This window comes from Dermacentor albipictus, chromosome 4 (assembly GCF_038994185.2).
Source record: "Dermacentor albipictus isolate Rhodes 1998 colony chromosome 4, USDA_Dalb.pri_finalv2, whole genome shotgun sequence".
Classification (NCBI taxonomy): Eukaryota; Metazoa; Arthropoda; class Arachnida; order Ixodida; family Ixodidae; genus Dermacentor; species Dermacentor albipictus.
The window spans coordinates 154,455,106-154,464,892 of NC_091824.1; positions in this window are offsets into that span (position 1 = coordinate 154,455,106).

The window sequence follows — 9,787 nt, forward strand, 5'->3', positions numbered from 1 at the left end:
ACATGTATGAAAAATAAAAGGAAACATAACTAAAGGCTTCTGGAGTAATCATTCACGTATCAAACCACGGCTGCATCACTGCAAGACCCAACTTCGGCTACAGACGGGCTGAAAGAGGGTGCAGGTAAGTCGTTTGCACGCAGAACCCTTTATTTCAGCAGAGAATAGAAATGACAGTGCATTTGTAAATGTGACATAATTTTCGAAGATAATTTTTTCCGAGATTTTGAACTCTCGACTACAGGTGTTTCAGGGGCTGATCAAAGTGAACGTGCGCAAAGTGCTTCCTGACCTTTGAAAGTAGTCGTTTAGAATGCTCAATCCGCTTATAACTTACCATGTTGTGAAAGTTGTCCTGGGATGGGCAACAAGACGGGGAAAGACTTTGCTTCGATGTAGCCACAAAAAAGTATAAGCGAGCAGCACGCTTGATGTTTCAAACAAGTGCATCAAACCGTAAAACAATTAAAAACCTCCTACTTTCGAATAAATGCTGATGGCTAGTCCACCGTGCCGAGAAGCCCTTCCGATCTTTAAGCAATGAGACGCTGTTATCTTCGTTCACGACAAATTCTACTGACCGCGCTACGCAAAGATCTCTACCTTCGCAAACGACTTGTATGGATTCCATTCCACCCCGATGCCGAGCAATTCCACACCCGGCAGAGCAAGTATGGGAGCCCAGAACAGCACATCATGAAGCATGCCCCCTGCTAGCAAGTATGATCGGCTGTCCAACTTTAAAAGCACCTATTAGCTCCACCATGCTCTACATCTGAACTGGATAAATCGGCACCAACTTCAAATCACTGGCAAATAAGATTCGCATGCTCGTGAACAGGAGGGAATCATTAGCGCCTCGCAGCATATTTAAAAATCGTGGACTGATTGCCCCCCCCCCCCCCCCCCCTGCTTGCAAACCTTGTGTAAAAGTCCCGGCTCACAATGTGCATTCACTTCGCGCCAAAGTGCGCAGTATAGCGATGTCTCAACATATAAGAGCGGACCCTAAAGAGACTATATATACAGTCCCATCGACGCGTTTCCGCGCGTCGCCTCCCTGCGCTGTTCTTGTGGGAAACAATTATACCACACGCGATAGAGCTTTCAGGATAAAAGTCTTTCGCTTCCTCCCCATGCCGATAACAACAACAGATTACGGCAGATGAAAAAATAAAGAGCAGGGACCCTTAAGCCCCGACTCTAATGACAGCGCGAAGCTGCTCCACTGCAACATACCCCTTTACATGAACTAGCCACCACACTTATTAGGCATACAACCTAACGAATAAAAAAAAAAAGCAGTGCTTAAGATTAGTTTTCACTTGAACCACATTGTTCATTGCCCAGTAAGTGTTGCCACTGTGTGCGCCCGCAAAGGGGCAAATTTATCCTAAGTGGAGTTTCGAATTATCGGCGACGTGTAAAAATGCGCGGTTCTACTGAATGTGAGATGAATGAGTTAGTAACAACCCCTCGAAAGATGTAAACCTCAACAACGGAACATGCAGAAGGGGAGTGGGACGGTAATGGATTTTTTTCGGGGGGAGGGGAAGTCTTCAGGTTGAACGAAGCTATAAAATGGGGCGCATGAAAGGGAATCACACGCTGAAGACTGACTTGCCGCACTTTAATTTAGCGTAGTTTTGATATGTTAATTGTTTGCGGTGCCTTCCTGCAGAAAAAACCCATGCTTTAGAACCGAGAATAATGGTATCAGTGAAAAAAAAAAGGCATTCATGCGTTCGGATTTTCCATGTGAACAGCAACAAAATTATCGCATATAGTACATTGAAATACAGGAATGGGAAAAATCAAGTGAATTGGTGATAAATAAGAGAGAGAGAGACAGAGATACGAAGAGGGGAAGGCAGGGAGGTTAACTGAGCACGGGCCCGGTTGGCTACCGTATACACAAGGGGAGGGGAAAAGGGAAGAACAGATAAGGAGAGAAAAGAAAAATAATACTCCCTCACAGTCATTCGCAGAGGAATCTCCACTGTCACAAGCGTTCATGTAATCCAGTGTCCTTCAAGAAATGCAGAAGGGCTTTTGTGGCCTTTTGCATGCAAGAGCGCATAGGCCATGGTCCAAGGATCCTTTCTTCTGAGAGCACTCTATCGTCTAGCAGGTCGAGTTTCGCTGGTAAAGTACGTCGTTGAGTGTCAAATGATGGGGAGTGGCACAGAAGGTGCTCTAGAGTCTCATCGCACCCGCACAAATTGCACGCCGCACTGTTGGTCATTCCCATCATGAATGAATAGGAATTTGTAACTGCGACGACCAACCACATGCGACAGAGTAAATTTGTTTCGCGATGGGATAGTCCAGGTGGTGTCCCACATAACTTGAGGGAAACTTTAAAGATATGCATATGCCACGTAGCTGGAGCCAACCAAGGCAATGCTGTTTGCCGTCGCTTGGAGATAGGTAATTTTTTCGTTTACGCCTAATTAGATAAGTACTCTTAATCAATCAATGAGCTTTCTAATTATTAGAAATAGCTGAAAAGTGAGAATAAGAAAATTGTAGAGCAACATAAAAAACTCCCGATACAGCTTTCTCTTGCTCAGTACGTGCTACATAACAGCATTTTTCCTAGCGTGAAAGAAGCCCGCGAATCCTCGTAAAGTGCCTCGAGCGGCCAGTCGCGCGGTAAACATGCGTGCACTCGCGGGCTTCTTTCACGCTGGGAAAAACTTTTATGTAGCACGTATTGAGGAACAGAAAGCTGGATCGGGAGTTTTTCTTGTTGTTCTACAATTTTCTCATTTACACCTTTAATCTAATTATAATATTTTAGAATCGTAATAATTAATTAAGACTAATTATCGAATTAGGCGGAATTTAGGAAAACAATATAAACATCTGCAAGCGACAGCAAACAGCCTTACATTGGTTCGCTCTAGCTACGTGGAATATGCATATCTTTAAAGTTTGGCTATAGTTACGTGAGGCACCCTGTATAAGGAGAGGTGATAAATGATTTTAGAGTTAGCACTCAAGGCAGTTGACGTTATTTAAAAGAAGAGTGGCATATTCTATCACGTATAACCGATGTAATGTCTTGGGAGCGCGCTGTGGCTTGCAGTAAGGTGGTCCAAATTTAAAAACTTACATTAAGTGGTTATACCCTCAAGCTTTGATCGTGTATGGCACGAAAGCTGATCAAAGCAGTAAATATAAGGTAGCTGAAAGATACGGTTGAAGAGAGCCAACTATATGAGTCGCCTCTCATTATATCTTGCATCCACAAGGTTTCACATGGGCTTAGGAAAGTGGCTAATATACGCGATATCTTTATGGTCATTTCAGACACGAGACACGAACAGCGTTCGTGTTTGTCGTCTCCATTGTCCCGTTCATAAGCGTCTTTCTTTCGTAAAAGTATGTACCAACCATTATAAGTTAGCACACAGTTGAGATATGATTATTTAACTGATTCATTTGACGTAGGTTCCAATACATGCGTTGGATGTGCATATTTTCTTTTTTTTTTAAGCTCAGTTTTTGCTCACCCTCTCGCAGCCACACGCCCGCACGAGTGCGCGACCGTGGAGACTCAGCCACGCAACTGTGGATTGCAGGTTAAGTTTTGTCTACGCAATTTCAGGGATCGGTCCACTTTAGCACGAATTATACTGTACCCGAGATGGGTGCAGTTGGCAAGGTATAGGCAAACCCGGCATTTGAGCAAAACGTTGCCTTTAAAGCGCGCGGAAGCCGAGATGTATCCGGCCCTGGCCGGCTTGCATGTCGCCACCGTGCTGCCCTCACTCGAGCTGTGACCAAACCAACTTGACCATCAACGCCGCGCTGGCGCGCGAACACTGTTTTGCCCACGGATATACGCTATAGGCTGGAGATCAGTGGTTATACCTGGCGGCGGTATGAAGGTGGCGAAAAGTCGATCACGAAGCCGGCTGCGACATTTTTGTCTGCCACCATTTCCGTGTGATGTCGCAAGACGAAACTGCGCGCGCGGTTTCCCAGTAAAGACATGAGCGTTTTCCGAGAGCGCAGCTATCACGTCTTGGCCCCCGACACGTGCAATTATTTGTGGCCGGTAACATTTCTGTGGTTGCGGACCATGCAGCAAATCTGGGCCCGTATTCGCAGAAACGGTCTAATACGCCAAAGAAAAAGAATCGTCCTTATACGCTACATTCATGCCAGCCATTAGTGATGTGGGACATACCATTAGCGAAGGCGATGGACCAATGATAAACAGCAGTTGCGAACGAAGAGCTTTGTGAATTCGGCTCCTGGTTTATTCAAATTCAGGGCGCTTGAGTGCATTATACTCGCGGCGCACGAGACGGCCACTGCGGTGTAATTTTGCCTTTTTCACGCATTATAGTTCACGAGCTCAAAAAAAGAGAAATACTTGAGCGTAATTCATACGTATAGAAAAAAATATTTCGCGTCTTACGACGCATTACATGTAAAACGGTAAACATGGCTGAAACATATAAACGTTGAAGAAAATAGGATATATTTTTGCCCATAAAGGTATATACACTAAAATAAATAATTAGCGAGGTAACTATAACCAAGAATGCATCAGTCTGACCAGTTTACGCAGTATTGCGAGCTTTTGAGTAGTCCGTACAACGTTACTGGGGACAGCGTGTATAACGTTCACATCACCCCGGTAATCCAAATGTCCGGAATAATGAACGGGATGGACATACGACGGCAGAAAAAGAAAAGGCAGAGAAAACAGAATTCGGGATGCCAACAAGTGGAGTACTGTCGAATACACGGTCAGCACAACAAGAACGGCAACGCTATAACAAGAAACCAGAGATGCGTCACCAAGAAACGAGAAGGGCAAACGAGGTCACCCGATGAAGAGGTCGCAAGGTGCTTTTGATGAGTTTATTACCAAAAGGTTCAGCAAGCAATGAGTCATTCACTGCGCAAAGTTAGAGCAACTTATCAACAATGCACGATTCCTAGGGCTGTGATTTAAGTGGAATACGGATTAGTACTATACTTTTTTCACCTGATCCGAATTGTTGTACAGAGACTAATCCAAATGATTCATTCGCAGGTTGCAAATCTAACTCGTTAACAAACCAGTTCATTGTGACTCATGCACGCAGCACTAGTCTTCCACCAAAAGACAATAAAGAAGCGCGGGCTAAACCTTGTCAAGCTTCGCGGCCACAGGGGGCGCCTCTGGAACAAGGTGGCGAAGTCATTTCGGCAGAGGCCGGCGTATACAGAAAAGAACGCAGCTACATAGCTGGTCTTTGCGTTACATTTTGTGTTACTTATCAGAATAGCCTCTCGAAGGCTCGCTAGCCCACGGTTATGGCGCAGTCAGCACTGACGTCCACAGAACGCCCACTGGGACTAGGGACCTGATTGGTAGCGCCGTCTTTTGTGCGCTCCGAGCCCTAGGCGGCCGCTTGGAATGCCGCCCGTGTGTCTTGGTTGTACCCGGGAGCTGATCAAGTTTTCTTCTACATCGCGTGGCGCTGTCTAGCGCTTCAGGCGTTGTTGCCGAGTTTCCTTACACGCTCGGCATTTTCAATGAGGAGACATGATTTAGGCCTTATTTTAGATGCATGAGCTCTTTGAAAGAGTTGCATGGTACATCATTCCTAGTACTGCACACGCACTACAGAATTTACCATATTGACGGAAGAATGTCTATGCGGCTTCATTATGCTATGCTTTCTAAAGAAAGTACAGAGCTGGCAAGAATGCTTGTAGTGAGACTGTAAGAATACCTTAAGTTTAAGGAGCCAGAGCATTTGTATATACACTGGGTGTCTTGAACATGTATAACTTGAAGGTTGATATAGTGTTCGATTGGGACCGAATAGAAGCGACCGAATTCACAAATGTTTTCATTTGTAAGTGATCTTTACCACTGGACATCCGCCTTCGATAATGGTATATCCAACATTACAATTGGTTCGGATATGCTCTTTTGAGCAGTCCTATCTCAAGAAAATTTTTGTTAATACAGGCCCAGTTTATTTTTGTCTTTTTTTTTTCAGACGTGACTCGCGGAGAGCGCCTGTCTGAATGGCGATGTCCGGTGTATGTTCCTAGCTTATTTGTCCAATGCCATGGAACATGCTGTAAAAAAAAAAAAAAAAAAAAACACCTACGAGCGTTTGATCAGTCGCCTGCTTCAAAGATGCTGCGTGATAGTTGCGAATCAAAAGAGCGTTCCATGTCCGCCGTCTTGGCAATGAGGGGCGCTGGCTTACACTGCCAGGGCTGATCTTATACACAAATACCCAAGGATTTGGACGCAAAGATGGTGCCGCAGTAGCTTAATTGGTAAAGCATCACACGTGTAATGCAGGGGATGTAGATCTGGCTCCCACCTGTGGCCTGTTAACTTTTCGTCCACTTTCATTTCTTTATACGATTATATCTACATTTAAATCAAGCTTATCAATTACCTTCTCCTGTGCTTGCTGTGGCTTCATATTCTGTCACTTGGCATGCTTGTGACTAACAAGAAACTAAGCACCTTGAATCACCTCATCGTCACCACCCAGAACCCGGAGTAGTATCTCAGGCGAAAAGCCAGGCCAACATCTCCAGCATATCATTAAAGCTGCTTCTGTTTCTCTCTCTCTCGCTCTCTCTCTCTCGGACGCTCGAAACTTTTGGGTACATTACTGGGCATGTTTTGATCATCATGGCACTTGACCTTCTGTCTTGTTTTTCGTAAAAGAACGATGTGTTGTGAAGCTCCAACCAACGCCCTAAGTTTCAAAAACTTCGGTGAAGTTCAGCTTCTTTTTATTGTGATTAGCATACATGGGGAACTTGGCAGACTTTGCGGTATGTACCTAACCTTTTTCACGCCACAATTTGAGCCACTGGATACATGCCTCTGTATGTGCCCATTCTTGGTCGATCCCTCTGATATGGGCACTTGCCACACTTTAGAGATAGAGAAAGAAACGGTTATGATACGAAACAGTGTCCCGAGCGAGGCCGGGTATCACCATAAGGTGGGAAGGCTCCTTAGTCTAGAAACCCTCTGGCTTCGACTGCCCTCTTAGACTCTAAATTAAAAAAAAATCTTTGGAGCTGGGTGTAATCGAACCCATGTCACATGGGTTTCTCAATAGCAGCAGCTCGACGCCTTATTTCATATGCGACGCGCGGTCATCGTGGTGGCGCCGCTAGGTGGCACAGCGTATTCATAAGGAAGTGCGACAGTGTACCGGCCGCAGTAGACATCTCATAGAAGACTCGTTTCTCAGTGTTCGCACGCACCGGTGCACATCTCGGAGGCTATAAGCGGACTTTACAGCACGCCGCTAGGTGGCACAGCGTGCCCAGAGAGAAGCGCCCGGTGGCTGCAGTACATGCCAGATAGATGACGCGTTTCAGCGGCGGGAATACAGTATGCCACTACATCGCTTTGATGCTAATCGCATTAACTTCAAAATTAATCTTGATATGGGTCTTGCCCAAATTGTTTCGGAATCTTACCGTAACGAAACCCACTTAATGCCCATGATTTACCACGTAAATGTAATTACGTTTCTGATTTCGCCTTTTGTGTCAGCACGGTCATTGTAAGCACAATTCTTCTTCTGTCTCGCTGATCGAGAGTCTTGATGCAAGCATGTTTTCAATTTATTGCTTCATCACCATCTCTGTGCTCCTGAATTAAAAAAAAATGGCTGTGGCTTAGGTAAGGTTAAGCCCAGGATGCGAAGCATACTAGCCTTTATTTTAGTTGTTGAACCACTGTTTAGCCTGGTGAACTGCTGTTGCTTGGCTATATTTGGTTCGGCTAGACGAAGAAACAACTCATGCATTACTTCTTCGCCTTCAAGAGTGGAACGCGACAGCGTTCCCGTCGACCCGCCAAGGGGTGTAAGACAATGGGCTACAGGGCAGCGACTACGCGTCCCGCATTGGACGCGGTGAGCGTCGAGCAAAGCAGCGTTCGGCGCGGCAACGAAATGTGCGCCTGAGCAAGAGACGCACGCCTTAGAAACAGCGCGTTTCTAAGGCAACACCGCATTCACTAGAGGCGCTTTTGTACCGCTTTGAAGCGTTGTACTCGTGGCTCAGTGGTAGCGTCTCCGTCCCACACTCCGGAGACCCTGGTTCGATTCCCACCCAGCCCGTCTTGCAAGAGTTGAGCCAAAGCCACTTCTCCTCTGTCGTGACGTCACGGTGTCACGTGATTTCATGGTCACCGCCGCGCCTGAGGAGCTGGGTTGAGCCCTCGTAATATGCTTCGCATAAAAGAATTAAAGGAAATACAGAAGTGATGAAACGAACGGGTCTGTTGCTGGTTATTGTTTTTAAACACGGATGCACAAGAGCAAGTTTGCTTCTGTCAGTCTGATACGGTCAGCATGCAACGTTGTAAGGGACACGGGGAAAACTGAGAAATCTTTCTCTTTTCACGAACTCCTGTGCCCTGATAGGTTACAGCTGAGCAGTATTGAGATATACAGGAAGTCTTGCCTTGAATGCGCAATTTGTTTGTTACTAGCACTGCAATACTTCCTAAACAGTGTCAAGTCTGGGCCGCTTACCTTGTAGTTCCTTAATCGCGAACTTGCTTCTTGCAAATCCTTTCCGCAGTCGAACTGCAGCACATATCCACTCGTTAAAGGAAGCCAGTAAGTCCTATTGACGTAACGCAAGGCGGCTCGACGGCTCTCACACGCGGTCATCGTGGGGATAGCCGTGGGTCGTAACAAAAGGGCCATCCGCACGCGCCATCCACTTGCTGATCGTACGCGGACAGAGTGCTTGGAAGGCAACGTCACGTCCACGGCGTCAGGAAACGTCGCCGCGCAACTCGGCCGAGCGAACGACTAGCGCGGCGCGCACTGTAGCGTGGGCTAAGTGTCACGTAATTGTGGGCCTTAATCCGATGAAGATCCTTCTTTATTCCGGCTGCTGGCAGCTCTATTGGATTGGTGGCGCCCTTATTTGTAGTCGGTCGGCCGCGTGGCGAGACACTTTCCCCGTTGACGCGCGAGCGCGTGCTCGGACCGACAAATCAGTTTCCGAATTCCCACGGAGGCCCCCCAGGGGTGAAGCGTATGTGTGTCTGTGCGGAGGGGGGGGGGGGGTTCGACGAAAAGGCGTCGAGCGCCACTTCATTGCCGGACCAAGGGCGGTCTTGGGGCAGTGCGCGCCTAATGAACGGGCGGCCCTCCTTGAGTCCAGGCCACGCTGTTTGCTGCTGGCTGCGCCGCCGCTCAATCCGCCGCCGCTGCATCGCAAATTGTCGCGGGCCGTCCCGAGTGGCCCGGCGCGCTGGCCGGCTTCCCTAATTCGCGGGCCTCCGGGCTGCGCAGCCCCCCAGGCACCGACTCCTCCCCCTCGATGACACCCACGCGCACCCTATAAGAGGCATGGGACGCAACGGGTCCGGACACTTTGGTCTGCCTCAGAGTTCCTGGAAGGGCCCACCAAGTCAGGTGAGTGCGTTCGGGGTCGCTCCTGGAGAATTGCGAGCGTTCTTGTGGCGCCGTAGACACGTGCTTGGGAGACAGTGCATGCCATGCTTCTGCCTTCTTCATGGCCATTTGATAACCATTGCGCACATTTCACCATTTAATGCGGCATACCTTAGCTAATGGGTTTAGCGCCGTCCAATAATTTGAAAGATAGCAAGGAAAGTGCACATCACGGTTCAGTGCGTCAACTGGCCTACAGCTATATGGCCTCTGGTTCGTGATGAACTGACCGCGTGTGGTTGTCGCCTTTCGAAGCTAACGTTCAAGAAAAAAAGAAAGAGGTAACATACTTATAGTGTCAAGTGTGCAAC